Below are 27,634 nucleotides of genomic sequence, written 5' to 3'. Positions count from 1 at the left end.
GACAGATAAGGAGGGGGAAAAGTAAATCTCATGTTTCTCACCAGGAACTGACATTATTTTTCCATTGGCCAATTTCCTTTCCCTATTTCACTCTAGTATAAATTGATCTTTGTAAATAACTGGAAGTCAGTGTGGCATAGTGGAAAGAACTGGAGGATTACAGGGCTAAAATCCAATGAAATGTTTACCAAAATTGATACCGACAGCCAAAAACAATTACATCTCTCTCTTCTCCCCCACACACACACACAGAGCACGAGTGCGATCTCTACACCAAGAATAAAAAAACATTAAATGTATGTATTAACCTGTACTAGATGCCAGTGTCATGAAATCATTAAACTAAGCTTATTCATCATAAAGTCACAAGTCCAGGAACCATGCATAACTATTTCTCCCCATAAATGTGCACTCAAGATAGGCATCTAGTGCTTATACTGTTACCAGCTTAGTTCCTTTTCTCAAATTATGTTCAATTTCTCAATTTCTGTTTTCTGTACAGTAGTTGGGTTAATGGAATTTTCTGTTCTCTTTCCCGGGTGAAAATACACTCAAAAATCTAACTCCAAAAGTATTTAGATCAATTTATTTTCTAGTATCAAAAAACTTTACCAGAATGCAAAAGTTAAAATTATTAAGAATTCAGGGAAAGATTAAATTGTGAACTGGAGGGTTTAAAAAGCCCCTTTGGCTACACTGTTTCCACACTTAAGTTAATTACTTTTATACCTTTTCCTTCATTCACGACTCCAGTACAAATACTTTTCATAAAAATCCACACAATTAATAAATTAGAATCAAGCAGAGCTAATCTAACCTAAAGTTAGTATTATAAAGAACTACTCTTAAAGCCAAATTTACTGCTTAAATAAAATTTTATAGTCCCACTTTTATGCTGTTGCAAAATTTAAAAAGCCAAGTGGATATAAAAACAATTTATGATTTCTGTCAACAACTTTTTAAAAAAAATTATTGCTGTAGGGCAGCTAGGTGGAGAACCCAAGTTCAAATCTGACCTCAAGACACTTGATCCCATTGCCTCACAAAATATAAAAAAATGTAACCTCTCAAGTATTATCCTGTAACCCTTTAGAAACAATTAAGCAAAACTTCCTCTAATAGGGTAGCTTCAATTAATGTTACTTTCCTGACTTCAGTGTTTATTATCAGAAAGGATGCCCATCTTTTAATGGAGGTTTTTCCTCATTCTACCCAACAGAGGCTTTCTGAAAAAAAGCAAGCTTGATATTTTTCATATTTTAAAGTTTAAAAAATGAGGAAATCTCAATATCACTCTTTATAAGATATCTCTCTCTCTCTCTCTCTCTCTCTATATATATATATATATATATATATCAGAATCTAAACAAATTATTTAATTGGGGAGTTCTTAGAGGAAAAAATTTCATATCCTCTGTATAAATCATCTTTAGCGATCTAAATTATTTCAAAACCATACTACTTTATTTCTACATCAAAACTAAGTTAAGCAGTGATTAAATAAGACCAATGCCTATGGGTATGTAACTGCATAGTCAGTTATGTGTATTTTTTCTGACCTGCTGTTTTTCTTTTTTTTTTGTTATAAGGGATGACTTATGTATGGGCTATCTAGGGGAATAAATATAAATGTTTCATGCATAATAAGTCATGTAAAATATCTATATAAAAGGCTAAGATTAAGGAATCAAAAGAATACAATTTAGTAATCCTTAATAAGTTATGGAAAAGATTAAAAAATGCATCCACAAAATCAAGTGAATGTCCATCAATTGGGGAATGGCTTAATAAACTGGTATATGTATGTCATGGAACACTACTGTTCTATTAGGAAACCAGGAGGGATGGGAATTCAGGGAAGCCTGAAAGGATTTGCATGAACTGATGCTGATAGAGATGAGCACAACCAGAAAAACATTGTACAACCAAACAGCAATGGCGGGGGGTGGGGGTGGGGGATGATCAACCTTAATGGACTTGCTCATTTCATCAGGCACAATTTTGGGATATCTGCGATGGAGAATACTATCTGTATCCAGAGAAAGAATTGGGGAGCTTCATCAAAGACCAACCTTTAATTTAGGAAAAAAACCCTATTATTTTATGTAATTTTGCTATCTCTTATACTTTATTTTTCTTCCTTAAGGATATGATTTCTCTGTCATCACATTCAACTTAAATTAATGCATACCATGGAAACAATGTAAAGACTAACAGACTGCCTTCTGTGGGGGGGTGAGGAGAGGGACTCGAAATTGGGCAAAAAATGTAAAATTCAAAATAAATAAAGTTTTAGAAATGCATCCACATATCCTTATTCCTAGAAATATAAATTCTACTCATTAAATTTCAACTTTATGACATTTCCAATAGAGTCATCTATAACATCTACATACATATTATCTACTAGAATGGGATGGGTGGATCATAGGATACTCAGTTGTTTTTTAGAAAAGGCAATTAAAATCTCCAACATGTATAGATCTCCCCTTCCCCAATGTAATGTAATGATTTTAAACATTCCTATCATTAATAAAATTCTCTTAAACTTTTAAAATATACATGAAATAAGCAATATCATTGAATGGATCTGACCAATAGTTTTCTGAGTGATCATGCTAACCAAAATACCCTGACCAAAGAAGTTGTTTTAGATGAAAAAAAGCATTAAGAACTATTTCTGAGCTTTTGTCCAAAAGAGATACTAAGATACAAACAACCTAGGAATATTTCCAGTATCAGATAGTCTTTTATAGTCATGTTAATAGTTAACCAAGAGAAGCTCCCAGCCTTCTCTGTATTGCTGCTCCTCCAATTTACTTTTTTTATAATGGTGTTAATGAGTGATCCAACTATGTATTTAAATCATGGATCATTTCCAGTTTCTCAGCACAGTTTATTACAGCAGGTGCTAAATAAATGTTTGCTGAATGACTAAAATTATAACAACACTCACCCTCCAACAATCAAATACTTAAACTAAAGCCAAGTCAGGATACAAAGACTTTAGTGTCTTGCCTTCAAAAAGTTATTTATGGGGGAGGCTAGGTGACGCAGGGGAGAGAGCACTGGCCCTAGTGTCAGGAGGATCTGAGTTCAAATGTGGCCTCAGACACTTAATAATTACCTAGCTGTGTGGCCTTGGGCAAGCCACTTAACCCCACTGCCTTGCAAAAACCTAAAAAAAAAACCAAAAAAAAAATATTTATCTAACTTAGCTGAGGAGATAAGACCTATCAGAAAAAAGTAATTGTGAATGGACAGAAATGAAAGAAAATAAAGGTTTGAAAGAGGATAAGAATACACCATAAATTGTCCAATACCGTAACATTAGAATTTCAAACTGGCCCCGGAATCAGAAGGACCTGAATTCAAATTTGACTTCAGACACCTGACACTAGCTGAGTGACCTTGGGCAAATCATAGTAAATTAATGCACTGAAAAGCTTATTAACTATATACATATGGGATATAGATCCTTATTATTAACATACTGACATAAATCAAATAAATCAACAATTATTTATTAAGTATTCATCATATACTGAGCACTGTTTTATAGAGACAAAAATTAAAGTCTCTGTCCTCAGGAAGTTTACATGATAATTGCGTTTCAACAAGTGGTTTCCTTTTTTATTTTATATATTTTATACATTCAAAAATGTTATTATAAGATTCTTTAAAACATCCTTTTTCCAAATGGGTTTAACCCCCCCACCACCACCACCCTAAGAACCTCTACTATAGAGTAATACAAAACAATTAGAAGGTTATGAGGGGAAGAGTTAGGTGAGGGATAACTAGTTAGTAGGGAAATGAGGGAAGGCCCCCTAAAGGTGCCAGTCTTTGAAGAAAAATATGGATTTTAATCAAGTCTATGTAACGAGAAAATTATATTCTAAGAAAAATGCACAAATAAGCTGTGCGTGAGGATCAGCAAGAGGGCCAATTTAGGAAGATGTTAAAGGTAGAACTATATTGTAATAAAGAGTTTTAAATGCCAGAAGAGTTTGATTTTAGATATAATAGAAAATTATTGAAATTTATTGAACAAAATGCGGCCTGTTCAGACCCAAACCTTAGAACTCTCACTTTAGGAACTGTGTGAGGACAGGTGGCAATGGGAAAGACTGGAGAGTCCAGGAGACCAATTAGGTGATAAAAGTCTGTACCAGGATGGGGGCAATGTTGTGGAGGAACAGAGGTAGAAGCAACAAACTCTGATAAATAACTGGTTTTGTGAAATAAAGGATGAGGATTCCCACTCAGACTGTGAACTTGATATCTAAGGTTAAAAAGTAGAAGCCAATTATTAAAATAGAACTATCAAAAAAAAAGTTCACAGACCCCTTTAAACACAAATGCTGGGTCAAAAAAGCAGTGTTCAAAGGGCTCTCATTAAATATTTCCATCTCCAGTATTAGTGGAGCTAATAAAATAAATATGTATGTATATATACACAAATACATACCCAATTAAATTAAGTAAGCATTTAAACCCACCATTTTTAAACAACTGCAAATTCCATGTTTAAAGTGGGAGGGAGGAACAGAACAATATCAATTGTCGTGGAGAGCTTGTTGAGAGACAAGATTGGTGCTTGAGGCAACTTGCTAGCTATTAAAATAATTTGATCTTTGAGGGGAATTTAGTGAATTCATTTTTAAGTTACAAGCTTCATATGTCTAGCTTGTGAATTTTTATCCTGGCTCCTCTCAACAATTCCCATAAATTGTTACTGATGGTAAGTAGCCTATGGTCAATAAAATGTTATTAGTCAAACTATAGGCCAGAATATTAGATTAATTGCCACAATTAATTACACCAGTTTACCGGATTCTTATTTTAACCTTTCATACATAGATCAAAGGGAGGAAAAATGCCACTTTATTATAACTCTCTTCTATTTTAAGTGAAGTCACAAACCTATCCTAAAAGAAGGAAGCAGTATGGCAAAGGAAAGAACACAACACTCAGACCAGTATGGGGGAGACCTGGTCTTGTCCTTTACTGTATTATCATGGTCAGACCAGCCATGTAATTTTCTCAGCATCAATTTTCCTATCTATAAATTATATTATCTGCTCTTGGGATTGTTGAAAGTTAAACCATAATTTGTATGAAAAGTGCTTTGTCACGTTAAAATGATGTTGTCATTGTTGAGGTATCATCATCCTAACATTGTGAAAGAGGAAACAGACACAGGAAGTTGATGTCAAAAGTAAATCCCTGAGGTAGGATTCCTGAGCATCTAGGGAAAAATCATCATCTACTTGGCAGTAATTTATTTTACCATTATAAAAAAAGAACAGATTTTTAAAAAAATTATTTGTTGATAGTTATGACTGTCTCTTGTTCTCTTATTGCAGTTATACCATCTACCAACTACTGAATCCTTCCTTCTTGCAAGTATTAAACAAAAGCAAATGATATAGTGGCTATATCCCACAATAAATGGCAGTATTCTAACTCTGAATAGTCTACCGCCTTTCTGCTAAGAGGAGAAAGCATATTTTATTATCTGTTCACAAAGATCAAGGTTGGTTATTACAATCAGTATGAATTCCTTTCAGCAATCTTCATTTACATTATTGTAGTTATTTTGTTTATGGTTCATTCTTCATGTTGTTTGATTCAGTTTTCGCAAATTCCTGATTTATCTGAATTGCTCATACAGTTTACAATTTCCATTATACTCATACCAGTTTGTTTAGTCATTTTTCTAATCAATGGGTATCCACTTCATTAAAACTAAAACTGACATTATAAATATTTTTAAATATCTTGGTCCTTTGTTTCTTTTATCTAAGGATTCCTAAAGCTATATGGAGTTGCTGGGTGAAAGGACATGAACAACTTTGGTTTTAAGAAATCTGAGGGTGGCTAGGTTGCTCAGTGGATAGAACACAGGCCCTGGAGTCAGGAGTACCTAAATTCAAATCCAGCCCCAGACACAATAATTACCTAGCTGTGTGGCCTTGGGCAAACCACTTAACCCCATTTGCCTTACAAAAAAACTTAAAAGAAAAAAAAAATCTGGAAGAGTACAAAATGTTTCAGTGTTTGTCTTCCCATGGTCCCAACAAAAAGGTTCCATTTTGGGGAGGTCATCTTCATTTTTCTAATTTGTTGGGTGTATAGTAAAACCTCAAGGGTTGTTTTAATTTTAATTTCTCTTTATCACTAGTTATTTGGAGCATAATTTCACATAATTTGATAGACTACCATGCTAAACTATCAATTAATCTACTGGGGGGGATGAATCCTGCAAAGTCTGACATTAAGTCAATTCTCTAAACATTTTGGATATTAAACTAGTAACATATATTTGAGGCAAATATTTAAATCCCCCTCTCAAAGGGATGTTTTTCATTTTATTTTAGTTTCATTGAATTTTATAAAACTTCATTTTAGGTGACTCAAACAGTCTTTTTTTCTTTCACTACCAGTTCTATCTTGTGTTTCATTAAGAATCTTCCCCCAGACACAATTATGAAATTTATTTCTCAATACTCCGTAATTTTTTATAATGTGATCAATTTATATTCCTATTACAATTCTATACTATTGTGGCACATTGTATAGAATGCTAGTCTAAACCTAATTTCTACCAAGCACCTTTTCAATTATTCAGCAGTTCTTCCTTTATAGTTCTTCCACCCATTAATTTATATTCTTGGATTTATCAAAGAGCAAGCACCAGATTTTTTACATATCAGATCCCAATCTGTTGAAATTAGAATGGATTAAAATGTTGCATTTCTTGCATCCAAACTATAGATCATGATCTCAAATTTTTTTATGGCTTAAGTTAAATTAAATGTGCAAATAAATATAGACAAACCAAGTTACATTCAGGATGAATAGGAAAAATTTTTAAAGAGAAAGCATGGGATTTCAGAAAGATTGGCTAAGTTGGTGGATTTTAGTTAGGCCTTAAAAAAAGAGAGGTCAGTAGGCAGAACAGAAGAGGGAAGTGTTCCAAGCATGGAGAAAATGCCTAGACTCAGGGGAAGGTCTTGTGGGTAGAACAGCTCGAGGAGGCCAATGTCACTGGATCAGAGTACATTTTGGAGACTAAGGTGAAAGAAGATTAGAAAGGTAGAAGGGACTAAGTTATGAAGGGTATGATATTAAATGCCATTTTTGACTGAAGTCAATGGAGGAGCCCCTGGAGTTTACTGAAAAGGGAGGAAGGGGTGACCATTGGACCTAGGCTTTAAGAAAATCACTTCAGTGGATGAATGAAGGAGGTATCAGAGTAGGGAGAAAGCAGGCTGGTAATCAGGAGATGCTACAAAGATGAAATCTGCTGGTCTTGGCGACAGCTTGGATATTGGGGGTGGAGTGATACAGGGAGGAGTCCTGGAGGACTCCTAGGTGTGAGCCTAAGGGACTAGGAGGAGGATGTTGCCTTCTATAGTAATAGGGAAGGGGGAGAGGGGCTAAGATAATGAATCCCACTTTGGACATAATGAGTTTCAACTGTTTACTAGAAATCTGGTTTGGGATGTCTAAAAGGCAGTTGGAAAGGCAAGACTGGAGATGAGTTAGGGTGCGGATGAGCAGATTTGAGCATAGAGACAGTAGGTTAAACTTTTGAGAGATGATATCAGCAGTCTAGAGGAAGAGGAGAAAAGGGCCCAGAAGGGAAGAGAAGAGGCCCCTACATTTTAGGGCATGCTCTGGATGAAATTTCCACAAAGAAGTCAGAGAAGAAACAGAGAGCAGGAAAACCAGGAGAATGCAGTGTCCCAAATGCCCAGAGAAGGCCTGTGTTGGAGCCTGTAGAGAGGTCAAGAAGAATGAGGGCTGAGTCGCCAGTTGGCAATTGAGAAATCATTATAAGAATGTGGGAACTAGTTCCAGACTCCTGGTTTTCACCTATGTAAAAATTTGTGGCAGGTGTAAAAAAAAAAATCAAAAAAGTATATCAATAAACTATTTTACATTCATGTACACTATCCTGCATATGAAATCATTTTCAGGGATCTTAATCAAACATACAAATTAATTTTTCAGTAGCACTTTTCAACTCATTTTCAGAAGTCTTATTTTCTGATAAAGATCAAAATTAATGGATATTTAATCATGTTTTACTCCTAAATATCTCATCAATTATCTTAATCCTCTAAGAAATTCAAATGCTACCCCTCAAAAAAATTCCTTTGAAAAAGTTTTATTCTCTAAATAGGCCAATAACCAATTCTGAATAGTGCTACATAGTGGCATTATGTTTCAGATTTGATTCTGATTATTGTCTGAAAAGGGAAAAAATCTTATTTGTTAAAATTGCTGAACAATATGCAATGAAACACTAGTAATAATAAAGACTATGTAGGTTAAAAATTTTTTAGAATTCAATACAAATTCAAGAATAGGAATATCCAATAACCTCTTCTTTTTAACATAAAAAGTCATAATTCTGTTTAAGAAAAGGTTGTTAAATGTTAGGAGAGCATTTGAAAGATTTTTTTAAGATATGAAAAAGGAAAACATTACAATGTCAGACTTGTATCTTGTGAGATTACTTTAGCAAATGTGTTGAAGAGGAAAGAGAATGGAAGCCAACATATTGCAAGTATCCTAAGGGAAAGATGAGAAACAAGAACAAGGCTGGAAGAAAAAACTATGAGCCAGAACTACTTGAGTAGGAAGAGAAGCAGGACTAAGAGAGTAAATCAAACAGCATTAGAGATGCTTAGAGCAATTTAGGTTCAAACAAATTTCTAACACCGGGGTGGGGTTGAATATCTTAATGACATTACCATAAAATGATGCATGTATGAGGAAAGCCTGTGTCTCACATTAATGAAATAATGGTAGAGATGTTACTGCCACCAACTCCTTTCACATTCCTGTTGATAACTCAGATAAATTCCAATTTTGCCTCCACAGATTGGCAGGAGACAGGCTGTGCTGTGGAAATGGCAGTCAGCACCCTGACAGTGGAGAATTTAATTACAATTCAATGGAATTAAGTTAGGTTAAGACATAGGCTGGGAGGGTAAAACCAAACAGAACCAGTCCCTATTTGCCCTCAAGAAGTTTAGATTATCTTGGTGTAATACATAACATGCTGGTCTTGGAGTCAAAGCATAGGCTTCAAATTATACCTCTGACACTGACCAACATCAGGGCCTCAGGTAAATCACCTAATCTTTCTAAACCACAGTTTCCCAATCTGTAAAATGAAAATAATACACACAAGTAGAACCTGTTTTGAAGCTCAAATAATGTATATAAAGCACCTTGGAAACTCCAGAGTGCTTGTTATATATTAACACCATCATCATAAAAATAATTTTAGGAAGAAGGAAAAAGTACTAACAAAGACCAGTAAGGTACAACACCTGAACTGAGTCTTGAAAGAAAGGCAGAGATAAAAACAAAATGAAGCAGGAGGAAAATCTCTGATAAAAAACGGAACGCTACATCATTAGTTTTTAATGCATAGCTAATATTGTCTGGTCTGACAGGAAAAAGGATATATAAGGGGTTAACATAGGAAGATTTGGAAGGTAGGTTAGATCCTGACTGTGGAGGACTTGCCAGAAAGGACTTGGGAGTTTATATCTTGTTATAAAGGTTTAATAGGGTCATGAGCAAAAACATGGCATAGTCAGACTATCTTGGGAAGATTACTCTAGCAACTGTGTGGGAAAAGATTGGAGAGGAAGAACAGGTAAGAGGTAAGAACAGTAAATGGATAGTTAAGTGGCAAGTAACTAGAGTTGGGAACTCCCTTTGGTCACCAGAGTATTAAGGAGAATTTAGAAGGCGATATCCTTAGTCTAGTTCAAGTTGCTGAAAGTACTTGGGATTTAACTACATTTCTTTGAATACACTCTACACCTCAGACTTTGTAAGTGGTCTAACCCTTTAATTAAGCCCTGCGAGATTTTACAGTAGTTTTTATAGTTAGAAGCTCAGAATAATCTTCTACCATCAATACCATGGAGGTGAAGTGGCCATCTAGTGAGTAAATATGTCCTATTAAAATCTTTGCTTTATTAATACTGCTTATAACTTAATTTCTCTATCAATCTCTTCATTCAATAAGTGTTAGTGCTTACATAAGGTCCTAGAAGAAACATTATAGGCTTATATTCTCAGGGAGCAAATGTCTTCAAATAGCTGGACACAGACAGAGTGCCAGACAGACACAATATCTATCTGATACAGGTATTGCAGACTGCTGAGCTGCATTCACAATTCAAAAGGAGAAAAGGAAGCAGGAGAGATACATTTGGAGAACTATGCAATCCTTTTAGCTATCCCAAACTGTTCTTTGACACAAAAAGCCCCTGTAAAATACAAATGTTATTAGATAATATGGAATAAGATCACAATCAAAACTGAAGGCAACTCAAAAGTCAATAGAAAAACACATAGCAGACACAAGTAGACTTGGAGACTATTTCCAAAGTGACCTAAGCCATATAGAAGTGGAATAAAGTATGCCATTTAGGAAATAAATAACTAAAAAAGATTGACTGTTCACGTAAGGAGAACAAGAGATATCAGATACAAAGCCTGAATGCTGATCTGGTATTCTCAAAAGTACTTAAGAAACAAGAGGAAGTTATCCAGGACATTGGATGGAGATCCAAGGGGGAATATGAATAAAAACCATACAGAATGGATGAGTTAGAATTGGTACTGCTGGAAGAAATATTGAAGTATTTTAGATCACAGATATATCAAAACTGTCCGTATCTGAAGATGAGTCCATAAAAGCCTATTTAAACAGAATGTAATCTAAGTATATGGCCAAAACAGCACCATAACAACCTCATTTAGTTAAAATATAGGCAAAAACAAAGAATCAAAAAGGGAATCTAAAAAGGAGTCCAAAGATGTCACCAAATCCACAACTATAAATTTTTAATTGTTTAAAATAAATGAACAATAAAATAAAAACCCACTTTAAAGATTTTATTCTGTAATATGCATTCTTCTTTCATTTATTTTGTTCTACAAAATTAATACTCTATATGTATTCCATATGTATATATACATATGATCCAGTCATGTAAATCATAAACCTGATTTATTAAGAAATTTAAGCCTTTGTCTTAATAAATGTAAAGAAAATTTTTAGACAACAAGACATGGGGCAAATACAACTATGCTGGAACCATAGTATTAAAGGTAAAAAGCACACACATTTTCACCTAATCAATAAACTTCTTCAAAAAATAGAAATTAAGTAGTATATTAGTCTAGGACATACCTTTTTTAGGGGGAGGGGATGTTAGAAAATATCTGCAGTCAAAACAAAATGTATCAACAAAAAAGGGTTTTAAAACACATATCTGGGGTTGGTGGGGGAGATAAGGGTGTTTTTAGACAGTGATGTAAGGTTTCAGGATATTACCTTATGAAATGAAATGAAAATGAAAATCTGCATGGCCTGGTCAACTTCAGCAACTCTAGAGGCCCCAAGTATATTTATCTATAAAATAGGAATAATATCTGCAATCCTAATCTAGAAGAATTTTTGTTAGACCCCAACAAGATCATATTAACAAAATACTTTGCAAACTTTAAAGGAAGCATAACAGCCTGAGTCCTAGTCATCAATTTACATTCTTAATATATTAAATAAAGCTCCACAAAAATCTAGCAAACCCCAATATGACATCAAGTAAATACCCAAGAAAGAGAACAAGTTAACAGCCCCTGTGTTATGATTTCATTTTGCTTAAAGTCTGCTGGACTCTGAGGTGAATCTTCTCTAGAGAAGACTTCTAGTAAAGAATGAACAAGTACAGCACAAATTTGTAGGAATTATGATCCTTGTCAGCAGAGGGAGTGCCTACATGATGAAATCATTTAAAAAATAGAAACTTGTTTGTAATTTTCTAGTTTATGGATAGCATACTATACTAAAGATTTAGAGAGTGAACCCATCAGATAATTCATATGGCAATAAATATACTATGGTTATCTCATATCGCTAATAAAGCAATGTATGATATATTACATGAGTAGCAAGACCTACAGGAGAATACTCAAAGCATTTTTTAACTTTCAAAGTTGGGCTATCCACTTTTACCAATAAGTAGCAAAATGAAAGAAGCACTAGCCAGAAAGGGCTGTTAAAAAAAACTGCCGCACTAGCCCTATCCTTGGAGATATGCATGGGAAAACAAGTAAATGGTTTAAATTAGAATTACCAATGACAAGTAGTTAGAAGAACATCATCTAGACGTTCCCTTAATAATGGTTATCCTTCATTCTTGAAGAAGACCATGCTATCCAGGACAAGCACACTAATTGGATTTGAGTGTCTTTGTGTGTGTGTGGAGGGGGGAGGATCAGGACTACTAGAGATGGTCCTGGATGGAAGGTGATCAGGGTTAAGTGACTTGCCCAAGGACACACAAACAGTAAATGTCTGAGGCTGGATTCGAAGTCCTGTTCAAAGTCAGTTCTCTATCCACTGCACCACCTAGCTGCCCCAATGTTATGATCTCTATGGCCAAATTCTCCAAGGAATTACAACAAAGAACCTACACATCAAGTTCCCTGAAAACAGTAAGGCCAAATAATGAGGGGCAGTTCATGTATTATGAGTAGTCTTACTATTATTAAGTATTATTATGGTTGCCTGGTAGTCACTTCCTAAAAACATTCCATTCATATAGCATGGAAATGAAATTCTGGGGGCTATACTTAATACAAATTGATCTTCCAAGTGACATTTCCACACTCAATCCTATCACAAAGGAACTAGTGGCCCTGTGATTATATTCTACTATATTCTACTATTAGGACTGCTCTTTCCTTGCCTGTATATTTCCTATTTCTTACTTTTTCATATTCTGTGATTCTATGTGACCCAAGACTCAATAATCTCCAAGTGTCCACATTACTGAAATCTTATGCAAGACAAATTTTAGGACAAAAATATGTATGAATGCAAACTAACCTGAGCATTATTTTTTAACTTTGTATACCATCATTCCTATAGAAAAGTGATCCCAGACAGGAGACAAAAGTTTACAGAACAGAAGAGCTAAGAACAATTTTAATAATTAAGAAGTAACACAATACTCCTGAAGTATACAGAGTATCTTGCTCAGAGTAACTATGAATAGTATTTATACTGAAATACTTTACTTCTAAATAAACTGTTGTATAAGTGAAGTTAGACAGGACTGCATTCTTTCAGTCCTGTAGTAATTTTGCCTACGTCAGCACTTTTCTACACTGCAGTGAAATGGAACTTCATTTGGAAGTCTGCAGTTAATTTTCTCCAACACTCTAGTGCCTCCTCCCTTATACATATGGAATTCATCTACAGAAAACTTCAAAGACAAGCGGTTTTACTGCACCCTTACCTCCCCCCCAAACCCCTGGATTACTTTTCAACTTCTTTCCCTTTAAAGCATGGGACAGTTTTGAAAACCAGTCACAATTCTGAATCAGTTTACTTGGTGTTAAGTAAACCTTTGGGCAGTCTGCAACAATTTATGCCTCCAATAAAAAATAAAATCAACTGACATTTCCAGCAAACTTCCCCACAATGTTAATCATCTAACATTTATACTCAGATAGTTTAAGATTCAACATTCTTTCATGGCTCACAATATTTTAAGAGGTACATATGAGCTGATATATATTTGAAAGGAGTTTATTAATACATTTGCCTTATCTAACCTGGGTGTATATTTAGAAGAAACTCCTTTCAGAACATTTAAATACCGATTTACATGGGTAACAACTTCATTAGACCTTTGCCAATGATCAACCATTAGTTGCCAATGCTAAACAAATCTATTCTCCCTAAGAGGTGAGACTTTAAATTATTTTAAGCTTTTCAAAAACTGAAATATTTAGTTTCTACATGTGCTAACTGTAAGATGAAGAGTCCATGCTTTCCCTGAGAAACTTAACTTTGCTCTACAAAGTAAAAAACTGTCATCTCTCTACTAAAACTACAGAAAGCTGGGCTCTCCATGAAACAGTGTGACAAGAAATATATGGTACAGGGATTTTACCAGATTATTCTGTTGTTCCTATTCCTTGAATTACTCTTTCTTAGGAAAGGAGAAAACTACATCCAGTTCAACAAATCAAATCTACAGAACACTTTGTTTAGCTATTATTTCTTATTGTGCCTGATGCTGGAGACAGAAAAGATAAAAACCAAAATTAGTCTAATTTCAAATTTTAAAAGTGAATAGGGGAGAGGCAGCAAAAGTAGAAAACTGCCTTGATCCAGAAGTACTATGGCTGATTCCTGGATGTCTAACTCCCTTAGGAAAAGGTCTTACTCAACAGTTACTGCATAATAAGTTGCCCTAGACCTCTGGTCCTCAAAAACTGTTTTTAGCTACATGACTTTAGTAGCATCCATTCTTTAGCTCAGCTATTCCAATTGTATTTAAATTTAAATGTGACTAATTAAGGCTAATTAAGTAAACACTTAGGAGAAAAGCTACTCACCTTCCAAAGACATTTTCTGAACTACAAAGCAGAAATTGGATCCCTTTATCTCGCTTAGGACCCTGAGATAAAAGTAACTTCTCACGCTATTGGAAAACCAGACTGTGCTCCCAAGCCCAGTTGTCCAGTCTTATTTTCAGTGCATTTTTAGCACTATCGTATCCTGGTCTAACCAACCTCCTCTAGCAATATCCATTGACACCAGCTCCTCTGATTCAAAGACAATTACATACCTTAAGTTCTAAAATATATCAATATATACCCTGTTATACACCTAATCTTTATTCTGCCAACTTCCTGAAAATTCTATTATAATTGTATACAACCAGTAATATGCTTACTAAAAGCAAATAGTTTCAGAGTGATCCTAAGTTTAGAACATCCATCAGCAAATATTTATTAAGTACTTACCTTATGCCAGACATTGTGTTACATGTTGAAGATAAAAACAAAAAGGAAAAATAGTCCTTGCCCTATAATTTGGGTTCAGAAACAGAGCTTTTGTTTGAAGAACGAAATTCCTTCAATTTCATTTACTATAAGGCTCTTTCAAACTCTGGAAAATAACATCCTAAGTAAAATATTTTCAACTACAAGGCAAAGAAACATGAAAAAGCATATAATTGACTTATTGTGGCTTTTTGTATATGTGAGGGAGACAGAAAGGCAAGGGGAGGGAGGGAGAAGGAACTCCCCCAAGAGAATTTTTCAAAAAACTAAAAATGTATATACACTATGACTTAGAAATCATATTAATTTTAAAGGAAGCTTTATGTAGCAAATTTTATTCATTTATTGTCATCTTTTAGGAAATAAAATCTGATAAACTATTTCTATGATTGTATATTAAGTGTTATTAAGTTTTTAAAGCCAAATTCACTTTTTAAAAAGTACATAGTAAATAAAATAATGATGACTGCTTTAGGGCAGACATTGAAATGAACCTTTGATTTCATTAGGCACAGGAGGAAAAACGTGAAAATTGCATTTTTGAGATCATAGACAAGGAGACAGGTATTGAACTTGTGATTTCACTGTCACCAGAAACTGTTATCAAAAAGTTTCCTCTCCTAAGGTAGGTCAATACCTGTTTTGCAATTTATATCTTGAGTTGTCCAGAGCAATTTACTAAAAGCCAGATTTACACACACACACACACACACACACACACGTACATGAGTTTGAATAAATAACCAGGGACCAAAATTGGTAATGTTGTGTGTCCACATGCCTCTCTCAGCATACGGTTCCTCATCCATAACAAAACTATATTTGTTTTTCTCTTTTAATCAGTCTTAATATAAAACTACAACTGCCCTTTCTGTAGGAGAGAAGTACTAGAAACAAAGTAGACACCCATCAACGTGAGGAACAGCTAAACAAGTTGTGGTCCATGAATGTAATGGAATACTACTGTGCTGTTAAAAAAGACTTAAGAACTAAGAAAAAGTGCACACAATGGCAATAGAAAGATCAAAACTAAACGCTAAGGTTAATGACTAAGCTTTGGATAACTAGGCAGTGTAGTCAGTGGATAAGATTTCTAGGCCTAAAGTCAGGAAGATCCAAGTCAAAATTTATTCTCAAATACTCATCATCTGAGTGACCTTGGGAAAGTCACTTAATATCTCAGAAATGAGGATCACAATAGCACCTATCTTTCAGGGTTGTTCTAAGGATCACGGGAGATAGTCTTTGTAAGATTTTTAGCAGAATTGGGGAAGGCCCATAGTAAGCACATAATAAAAATTTCCTTCCTTAGTTCCAAAGAAGGCTTGAAAAGACCATAACTGGGGACAGCATATACTGTCAGTTAATTTTGTTAAACTAAGTTTTCTCCCTTTTGAAAAATTCCCTTTAAAAGACTAAATTTCTGAAAAGGGTGGAAGATCGGACACATTATAAAAAAGTAAATAATTTACTATGTATCAACTAAAATGCACTTGTGGATAGAGCACCGGCCCTGGAGTCAGGAGGACCTGAGTTCAAATGTGACCTCAGACACTTCATAATTGCCTAGCTGTGTGACTTGGGCAAGTCACTTAATCCCATTGCCTTAAAAAAAACAAAAAGTAGGTTGAGGGGCAGCTAGGTTTTTTTGCCTTGCAAAAAAATAACAACCAAAAAAGTAGATTGAGTATGAGTTTTAATCTGAAATTTTAAAAATCAATTTTTAAAGAGAAAAATGTTAAGATATATAGAATAGACTCCAGAAAAAAAATTAAGTTTTACCAATCCCTTCTTTAAAAATATTTTTGTAAAGGTTTACCAAGTTGATATTTCAGATCACTCAAGTTAAAACTTAACTAGTATCTTTCCCAAATGAATGCACCTTGTGGTTCTGATTTTTCTATCTAAAAATTGCTCATGTTATTTTGCAAATAGTCTTTCTCCAGTTTCTTTTGCTGAAGGATAGTATCTTGTAATTGAGATATCAAAGTTTTTAACAACTTAAAAATTCTGTCAAATTATTTCACTATAAATTAATCTATTCAATATTTTCACATGTTAGTGTGATGGCTACTTCTTGAGTTTAAATCTTGAAAAGGTTATTTTAGAAACTACTCACATGCTCAAGACCTTTTAAAAAAGCTTACTGTTTCATAAATTATTCCATACATACTTTCTTTTTTTTTAGGTTTTTGCAAGGCAAATGGGGTTAAGTGGCTTGCCCAAGACCACAAAGCTAAGGTAATTATTAAGTGTCTGAGGTCGAATTTGAACCCAGGTACTCCTGACTGCAGGGCTGGTGATCTATTCACTGCGCCACCTAGCCACCCCCACACATACTTTAAAAAAAAAAAAACTGCACCCAACTTCAGCTAATATAGGATCAAACAATCCCTCTGAAAGGGAATGTTTTAAAAATACTAAGCAGAATAGGAGATATTTTATATAACAGTGCAATCAGGAGACCTGGTCTCTAGTCTCAATTTTGTCACTATCTAGAAGACTTTGGGTAAATGATTTCACATCTCTGGATTTCGGTTTTGGGATAAAGTAAATAAGATGATATCTAAAATTATGTCCAGTTCTAAAATGTTTTAAGTCCATGATTTTGGGATTCATGGATCTCTTGAAATCAATCTACATTTAAAGTTATCAAATTAAGTTTCTCAAAAGAATTTGAATGCTCAATTCCAGTTACAAAGTTTTTTTGACTTGTTAAGCTAAGCACATACAAATTATCACAACTACATTAAGCCAAGGTAAGTTCATCTTAGAAAGCTTGGTATTCAATGTTAGTGGTTCTCAATCTTGTATCATATAACTAAAACAACTCGTGTGTTTTAGGATTAACAAATCATCCTTAGCAGCATTAATCTATCTTTTGTGTTTTCTGTGATAAAAAGGTAGAGTAGATCATGAAAAATGTGCAACAAGTTGCATTTTTAATAAAAGCTGCTATTCTGTGATGTAAAGTTGTAATATTTTCATACTACTTCCTAAAATGCCAAAGTGTATATATTAATATTAATAACATTAACACAATAGCAAGTAGGCCCACCAAATAGATAACTAAAGTCAAAGTTAAGCTAACATATCTAAAATCTATGAACTATACCTTATTACTTTAACAGTTATTTGATATTCTTAGCTGCTTTTAGAAGAGCAATGGAAATTAAAATGAAAGCAATTATATCACTTGTTACTTTCCTTAGTTCTTACCCAGACACATGCTTTAAAAAAAAAAAAGGTAAACAATAGGCCTAAGATTTCCAAACACACACTTTTCTTAAGCTTTCACTTAGAAATTCGGGGGGCATGTCAACTTGTAGTATACAGTACACTGTGGCTTCACTACTTCAAAATAAGGACATTTTGATAGGTCACAAATAATTCTTTAAGTATAATAATAAGCATCACTGTGCCTTGAACATAGTAGATCCAGGGGAAAAAAAACGTGCTTAATAGATTATATTGTTAAAATATAAAGGGTTGCCACCCAGAAGAACCCTCAGCCAGTGGTGTCAAAAATCAAATGGAAACAGGTGTCACTAAATCATAAAAGGATCCCTGTGTACTACAGTTTTAAAATATAATATTCATTCATATTTTATTAAATTCTCATTTCGTTAAATATTTCCCAATTACGTTTTAATCTGGTTCAGGTTGCACTTTGGAATGTTTGGGCTATAGATGGTGCGTAGTATTAGACCTCTGCCATAGGTCACTATCTGGCCAACATTTCACCTTCTAGCTCCAGTCCTCATTAAACCTATCTTCAATTAGCAATGGTTGGCAGGCAAAATTAGTGTTGATAAAAAAAAAATAACCTTAGAAAATTAGTATAAAGATATTTTAAAAAATCTTTTCCGTGATATTATTTCCATAATTTTTTCTTAAATTTTTAAGAAAGAAAACAAGAAATGGAAAAGGGGATAATCTTGGTAAATATTGGCAGAATCCATGGCAAATCTTAGGATGGAGGAAAATATCTGCAAGCCCAAAGATTTATTGAATTCTGAGATAAAAAGATAAACATGAATATATGTATTCATTCAAACAGGGCACACTATAGTGTAGGTAAATAAGCATTTTAAATGTCTTTCACATAATCTATTTTCACCTCAAAATCTAAAGTTCAGGTGAGATCATATAGTCTTGAAATTGTCTTTAGGAAATAATAGATATTTAAGAACAGATTCAAAAGAAAGTACTGGATGCCTATAACCAAAATCCATCCCAAGTCTTTCTTACCCCTGAATCAAGTGGTAAATTAGGTTCTAATGAAGTTTTATCATTAGATCAGGAAATCTATCATCTAGAACTATACAGCCACGCAAAAAATACCACCAGCATTGAGAAAACAAAGAAGTGCTATGATGTTTATAAAAACAAATACATGCTGACTGAATAACTTTTTATACTAAGGAAAACACTTTATAACAAATTCTCATAAGAAGAAAGCTAAGCCTTTACCATGTAACGTAAGGAAGATTTAATTTAAACCCAATTCAAGTACAAAGTTATTTGTATCAAGTTTTTATAATCAAGGTTCAGCACTCAAATTTAAGAAATTTAATTTTAGAATGTATTAAGAGGCAATGTGCTTAAGTAGATAGAGCCCTCTTCAAAGCCAGGAAAGATGGGGTTTGAAGACATTCATTCTCTCAGTATAGAGGGGAAACCAAGACTTCATGCTGGAGAGAAGATGGAGACACGCATTGATCTAAGTTTCCTCCTCAGAATCCCCTACACCACTGAAATTACAGGTACAGTCCCCACTCCTATAATACATAATTTCTACAAAAGTAAACATTTTGGTTATTTAGTAATTAACAGGCTATCCCAAATTATGGATTAAAGGAAACATTGGAGGCAAAATTACTTCTTCAAAGGCAAAAAAGTAATGAAGCATAACTTCAGAATGTTTCCTATGAATTTTTTTCTACACTTTGCACACAAAGAGCCTCCTCTTCAACTAAGTTTGGAGCCTACTTAATACAATTCAAAAGACAAATAGTAATTCACTTGTTTGAATTATAATATATAGGGATAGGGATCAAACTTGTGATTTCATTCCAATTAGGAAATTTCAGGTGAGATAACTCACTCTTACCAATAGTTTGTGCCAGAGGCAGGATTTTAATCAAGGACTACCTAACTTCAAGAATGGCTCTCAAATTACTGTATCATGCCACCTTTCAGAAATATGACTGGTGAAAAAAATGATTTCCCTCCCCTTCCAGGTCATCACATACCAACCTAAAGAAAATATCAAGATGATCACTTTATGTTCTAGACTTAAGTTTCTTACCCCAACTACATGTAAAGATAGGCTTCAACAATCATTTTAGGTAGGATTTTGAGTCGCACATTTTTATCCCTCCCTCTAATATAAATTATCTCTATCCTTTCTTTCTAAGGTTCCCATGTCTTCGTAACTCTACCATCTTATTCTTACTATTATATAAAAACATTATGCTGAAAAAAAATGACTTTTGACAATCAGCATTAGCAAGTTAACTACTGATTTTGTGCCTATAAAGAAATATCTATTTGTCATGGGTTGTAAAAGCAACCTTTTTTAATATACTTCTATATGGCTTGTACATTAATACAATCAAGTAGTTCATCAAGTAGGATTTATAGATAGCATGTTTTTACAATGAAGAACCGACTAATCGTAAAACATCAGTTTTCAAACTTTCTGGTATCAAGAGCCTTCAACACTCTTAAAAATTCCTGAGGACCACAAAGAGTTTTTGCTTGACAGTTATCTCAATCGACATTTACTGTAATAGAAATTAATATAACTTAGAATTATTATGAAAACATTTTTTGACAGTAAAAAACATCAGTGGATAGAATGCCAGAGTTGGAGACAGGAACTCCTTCAAATCTGATCCTAATTGTGGCACAGAACTATTGTTCTATAAGAAATCATGAAGGATGGAATTTCAGAAGAGCCTGGAAAGACTTAAAATAAATTGATGCTGAGTGAGATGAGCTGAAGAGCACTGTACACCTTAACAATAACATGGGGTGATGATCAACCTTGGACTTGCTCACTCCATCAGTGCAATCACCAGAGACAATTTTAGGGTTATCTGTGACGGAGAATATTCATTTGTATCCAGAGAAGGAACTGTGCAGTTTAAACGAAAAACAAAGCTTATTATCTTCAATTTTTAAAAGTTGTCTTATACAGTACATAATTTTGCTATCTCTAATATATTCTTTCTTCCCTTTGGATCTGTTTCTTCTTTCAACACATTCAATTTTGATCTATGCATAGCATGGAAGCAAATGTTGAGAATGCCTTCTATTGGGAGGAGGGAGGGAGGGAGAAAAAAATTGTAAAATTCAAACCCTGCCAAAAAAAAAAAAGTGATCGGTAGAAATTACCATTGTTATGTGATTGGAAAACAAATAAAATATTTATATAATTAAAAAAAACACAAAAAATAAATCTAATTCCAGAAACTTGGACAAGTTACTTAACCTTGCTTGCCTCATTTCCTCACCTGCAAAATGAACTAGATATCATGAAAAACCCTGAATGGGGGTCACCACTGAAAACAACTGAACAACAACAAAAGTTTACAATATTAGAAATTACCTTTAATCAATAATCCTTAAAACAGGTTCTATGTCTATTAATCGTTCAATAGGATTCTTTGTAAGAGAATATAAGCAACTTAAAGGTAGGGACTATAGCATTATTATTCTAATATCCCCAACTTTGTATTTCTAGTGGCAAGAAAGTAGGTACTTATTGTTAAATTTGGTGGAACAAGATCTGAAATCTGAAGACTTGAAATTCAGTTCCCATTGTTTCATAACTTCCTTTCTGTTTCTTCAGTCATTGAATGGAAACAATACAAAGACATTATTAGGAAAGCAATGTAAATATAAGGTATTATTTAGAAGCACAGCTTACATAAAACAATTGTTAGGTTAATTTCAAACTACCAGTTCATTAGAAACAATTCACTTATTACTATACTATTTTCACAGGTATGCTCCCATAATAAAATAAATCAAAGGGTGCTAAATTCTACCATAAAGAGCACTAAGAGTAAGTGGTGGCACACACTTGAAAAAGCATTTTCAATGGGTTCATACTTAGTTTAAATTTAAAAGATTCCACCAATCTAGGTTTTGTTGTTAAATTACTTGAAAATTTGATATTTATCTAATTCAAAAAGCAGATTGATTTTATCAAACCTTAAGTTTTACTAGATTCTGTTTTAAATTTACAAAAGTAAAATGTTTAATAGAAACCACATGAAATCTGACACAGGAAACTAGAGAAACATGGAAAAAAATTGACTTTATTAGGAACTGAGTTGCCTTTCTTGACTAGCTTTAGCCATTTTGGGTTAAAATGAAGAGCAATTACTTTAGACAAATGTTAATTTTACTTGAGGATTTTTAGGTTTACAACTGTGCTGAACAGTCTAATGCACCAGTGATTTTATACAAGCTGACCTTAAGTTTTGGAAAACATAGTATTAAATAAGTAATTTATTTGAGCATTTTATGTTTTTCCTTCCCAAATACTGTATTTAGGGTTGAAAAAAAAAACTAAAGCAGAGGTGTCTATTCTTTTGAGTAATTTGAGCAAAAACTTCCTAATTCCTACCTACTTGGACATTGTCTTTTGATGACTCTAGAGAAGCAATACTGATAGTATCTAAATGAGTCTTTGCACCTTGGCTATCATGAACTCAATACACAGAAACATCTAGAATAGATGTTTCACCGTGCGAACATTTTGATCTAAGGAAAAGTAACAGCTACTGCCACAGGATACAAATTAAAATCAGATTGAGCAGTTTTCACAGACTTCAATTTAGTCTGTTGATAGGACCTCGATGATACAAAGGTTCATGACAAACCAGGTTATTCAATACCTACCTTCTTAGAAATAGGTATTATTCTGGCCACTGGAGGGCACCCACATTGACCAATAAACATAATACTCTCAAACTTTACAGCAACCTAAATGGGAGGAAGGTCCCTCATGTTGTGTAATGAAAAAAGTCCCAATGTATATGATCAGTCAACTTGAAATAAATATGACAATATGCTTAAAGGATCTGAAATAGAAATTTCTATCCCACCTAAGAGACTATGGTTCTAATAAAATTAGTCCCCATAACAATCTCTACCCTCACCCTCCTTTTAAAACAAAGATTAGAGATAAAATGTTATTAAGTCTCACAGGACTATACAAACTCTAATACAACAGTCTGGCCTGCTAAGCAACAAAAAAAATTTCCTTTGTAATACACATTTCTATTCCTAGATGTAGGGACAAATGCTGCCTGTTCTCAATTTCATAAAAGCTTTTCTTATAGGGGAGGGGGTAGAGCTTTAAAATCATTTCTGCAAGTCTGAGCAGAGAAAAATCTTTTTTCCAAAGTACTAGATAAATACATTCCATTTCAATCAAATTATTCTCAGAATCAACTACTGAATAATTAAAACGTTAAATTATCTATCAGATCAACCCCCCTCCCATTGAGGGAAATAACTAGTCACTTTGTCCATACTTGCGTCTACAAGATTAGAAGCAGTCAAGAGATTTCAGGAAAAGTATGTAAATAAGACTGAATTTAAGAACTGTTACACAGTTGTCTTCTATAAGACAGGTGGTTAGTATTTTACTAGGGGTCATTTGCTTCTTCTTTAATACAATTACATCTTGTTACAACTGACCATTTTAATTAAAGTAACACTTTACTATTAGTTATTGTAGAAAGTTATTTAAATCTGATAAAAGCTAATTCTTGTCTTCAAAACAAAACCAAACCCCAACTTTTTTCTAAGGCTACATTTCATCAAATTTATACTTAATTTAATATAAAATTCTGATAGCAATTTAGTCAGTCTCTTAGTTTATGACTATAGCACTTTTCTCCCTTCTGTACTCAAATACACAAAGCACAAATTTAATTGTACTCATTTGCTGAATAAGAGCAATAAACTACCATCTCTAAAATATACTGATGGAACATAAGACAGATTTTAATAAATGCATTACTGAATTTCAATTTGTCCTGATTGGTTTAAAAATTTTTTCTTCCAATTATACTAGCACATTTATACTCCAAAATGTAGTTTAAGTGCCTGGACCTAGTCTTAAATTCTTTAGGCTGTCCCATTTGGGGTTAAAAATTCATTGCTATTTGCCAAGTGGATAATAATGATCATTCTCAAATGCTTTTAATTCTCAATTAAACTGAAAAGAAATCTTACAAATTTGCTTTCTTTAGCCTTCTACTCTCAACTTTTTACCAAGCTCCTAGACTCTTAACTCGCCTTAAATCACCAAGGATTTGCAGGCAGGAGCATGAATGTTTGAGGAGATTTCCATTATTCCTCCCGGTCCTTGTTTATTATTTCTTACTAACACCAGTAACAGTTGTTAAGCAGTAATAGTTTTTATTTCAGCAACATATTAATTAACCAAAAATTATGAAGTACCTGCCTAGTGGTAGATACTAGAAGAGAAACAAAACTAAATACAATAATCAGTGTTCACAAGGAATTTACTAATGGGGACGACACACCCAAATAAAAACAGATTATGATCTTAAGAAAAAGGTTTAGAAGGAAGAGAACTATCACCTCAAAGTTTGGGACAGAGAGAAATCAAGGTTCAGAGGGGCAACTCCAAACACTAATACTGTCTTGGACTTTAAGTCAAGGCTAAACCTGGTTTCAAATGTAGTTCTAATAACTGCAACTTTGGACCTCTCTCTGAGCTTCAAATTTCTTAAACGGTGAAATGAACTTAAGTAGCTTTAACAATTTCATAAGGAAGATGCCGTACAAAGATAGTGCTTTACAAAACTCTAATTGTAGATCACAGAGGATAGATTTCTAAGCCCCCAACGTAAGCGACACTCATCATACTCATGCTAGGCACATATTTTATATATAATACATATTCAATATTGGAGGATTAAGTCCTGAAAGACAATCAGTTTATATTAAAAAGCCGGGAATGGTACAACTGCAGGCACTCCCAGGCATAAGGAGCAAGAAAACCAAAAGGTGAAGTGAGAAGAGGATGTAAACCTGAATAAGATTCCTGCTGGTAGATTTCAACTTAAGGTCCACTAATACCTCACTGTGACTTGAAGGGGGAAAGGCAAGATATTTAATTCTTCAAAGTCAAACCATCAGAAAATGACCAGGTAAATTTTCAAGGGGGGACCCAAGTAGGCTGTGTACAGAAGAGGCTGCAATAGTTCCCATAACAATGAAATCACAATTTTGAAAAATAAAAAATATCCAAAATATTTATCTACAGACTCTAGACTCCAAATATTGTAATAACTGTTTTGTTGAACCTTGTTAGCCCCTTAATCATCTGAATCTATCTCTATAAACTATTAGAATGACATCTGGTTTTAAGGTAGTTTGAAGTCTAAATCGACTTCTCCAAACTTTCAGACTGAAAGAGCTTCTACAGTTACATCTCAGAAAACATATTTAAGTTCAAACTTTAAAAAAGTTCTCCGGGGAGCCGGTGGCCAGAGCCCAGCTTTCTCCTGCATCACTCACTGTACAGAACAAACATCAGATCAAGCCCAAAAGTTCCAAATATGGATACGAATCAATCACCTCCGACTTCCACAGTTATAAGCCTTTTCTTGACCTCGGGTCTGTGAACTTTGGAGAGGGAAGTATTCTCTAGAAATTCAGTCTGCCTCAAGCGCAAAGGATTCCCTCCTTAATTCAACCATCAGGTAGCTGCTACCCTAACACGTCCACTGCGCTTTTTTTCAGGTCAAGTTGGAGGAAACAACTTGCAAGCTCCCTGGAAGTCAGCAAACCTTAGCAAGGACCGGGAGAATTCACCGCCCTCTCAGACCGCGAAGCCGCTGCTTTGGCTAAAGGCGGCCCCGAGGAGCCCGGTGTGCTTGCTGCACGGAGCCGGGGCCGGGTGCGGGCACCCCGGGCCTCCCCGCCGCCGACCTCCGCATACCAGCAGCAGCCTCCCTGCTCGGCCCGCGCCGCCTGGGGGGAGGGGAGGCCGCCGGCTGCGAGGCCAAGTGGGGAACAATGCGGGGCCCCGGGAGGGACCGGGGAGCCTCCTCCCCGGCCCCCGGAGCCCCGTCCGCACGCACGACCGCCAGGGAAGTTGCCGCGGATCAAGTTTCACGGCTCCGTCCGGAGGAGGAAGGCGGCGCGGCGAGGGGAAAAGTTTGGCGGCGGCCGCGGGCTGGGGCGGCCCCGGGGCGGCCGGGGTCCCCCCGCGGCCGCTCCCGCCCCGGCCCGCGCCGAGCGGCGGGTCCGGGGGTCACCGGGGCCCCGAGGCCGCGCACTCGCGAGGGGCCGGGCCCGGGCTTCGGCCCCCGCCGGGCCCCCGGCTGCGCCCCCTGCCCGCCCCCGGGGCTCCCCGCGGCCCCCGCCCCCCGCCCCCCGCAAGTTTCGCTCCGGGGAGCGAGCGGGAGCCCAGCACCTCCGGGAACGCCGCCGCCCGCCGCCGGGCTCCGCGGGCCTCCGGGCTCCGGCCGCCGCCGCCCCGAGCCGCCCCGGCGCCAGCGCCCTCCGCCTTCCGCCCGCGCCGCCGCCGTGCGCCGCCGCCGCTCCTGCCGCGGACCGAGAGGCTTAAAATGGCGCCGCACGAGGAGCTCTTATACGGCGCGGCCGCTGTATCCTGCCGCCGCGCCCGCCGCAGCCGCCGGCGCCGCGCGGAGCGCTCCGAGGGGGGAGGGGCGGGGGAGGGGCGGCCCGGCCGGCGAAATAGTCCCCGCGCGCCGCCGCCGCCGCCGCCGCCGCCGCCGCCGCCACGCCGCCGCGCGGGAGCCCGCGGGAGGCGCCGCCGCCGAGGCCGGCCCGGGGCGCGCGGGGCGCGGGGGGAGGCGGCGGGGCGCGGGGCGGCCGCGGCGCGGGAGCAGGGATCCGGCCGGGCGCGGGCTGTGATGAGGCCGCGCGGCTCCGGCCGAGTTCCTGGGAGGGGGCGGGGGCGGCCTTAAAGGGGCCGCGGTGGCGCGACTGCGCCCCCCCCCCCCGCCCGCGGCCCCGGCAACAATGGGCGCCCGCCCCGCCCCCCCCGCCCCGCGGCGGCTCGGGGCCGCGCGCCCCCGGGGCTCGGGGAGGGCCACCCCCCCCGCCGGGGCCCGCGGAGCCGGGGGCGCGCCCGGGGGGGGGCGCTGCGGGGCCGCCGGCGCGGAGCCCCTCCCGCTCCGAGAAGTTTGAGCTGCGGGGGGCGGGGGCGGGGGCGGGCCGGGCCCAGCCGGACCCCCGGGGCCCCCGCGCCGCCGCCCGGGCCCCCGCCCCCGCCCCCCGCACGCCGGCCTCCCCTGCTCGGCCCGGCTCTGCCCCCCGGGCTTCCCGCACGCCGCGCTCCCGGCCCGCTGCCCTTCACCTTGCGCTTCCCTTGCACCTCTCTCCCCTCGCCTCTTCTTTTTCCTCTTTTCTCTCTCTTTCTCCTCTTTTTTCTCTTTTTCTCCTTTTCTCTCTCTCTTTTTCTCTTCGTCTTTTTCCTCTCTTCTCTCTTCTTCTCCTCCTTTTTCTCGTTTTCTTCCTCGTCCTTTCCCCTCTTTTCTTCCTCTCTCTCCCCCGTCTTTTTTCCTTCTTTTCTCTTTCTCGTCTTTTCTCACTTTTTCCCTTTCCTTTTCTCGTCTTTTTTCTTCCCTTCTCTTTTTTCCTTTTCTCTCTTTCTCGTCTTTCCTCTTTCCTTTTCCTTTCTCTTTTTCATCTTTTCCCC

The 27,634-nt window shown here is 36.8% G+C and overlaps 1 protein-coding gene across 1 annotated transcript in view; it reads right to left on the bottom strand.

The window, feature by feature from the left end:
- CTNNB1 (catenin beta 1) overlaps window positions 1-26,472 on the bottom strand; it is a 37,533-nt gene extending 11,061 nt beyond the window's left edge. The window contains exon 1 of the mRNA XM_074195882.1: window positions 26,384-26,472. The gene's annotated coding sequence lies outside the window, so the exon portion shown is untranslated. The remainder of the gene's footprint in view (window positions 1-26,383) is intronic.
- Window positions 26,473-27,634: the final 1,162 nt, after the last annotated feature.

This window comes from Macrotis lagotis, chromosome 7, assembly GCF_037893015.1.
Source record: "Macrotis lagotis isolate mMagLag1 chromosome 7, bilby.v1.9.chrom.fasta, whole genome shotgun sequence".
Lineage (NCBI taxonomy): Eukaryota > Metazoa > Chordata > Mammalia > Peramelemorphia > Peramelidae > Macrotis > Macrotis lagotis.
This window is presented reverse-complemented; position numbering and strand designations above follow the sequence as displayed.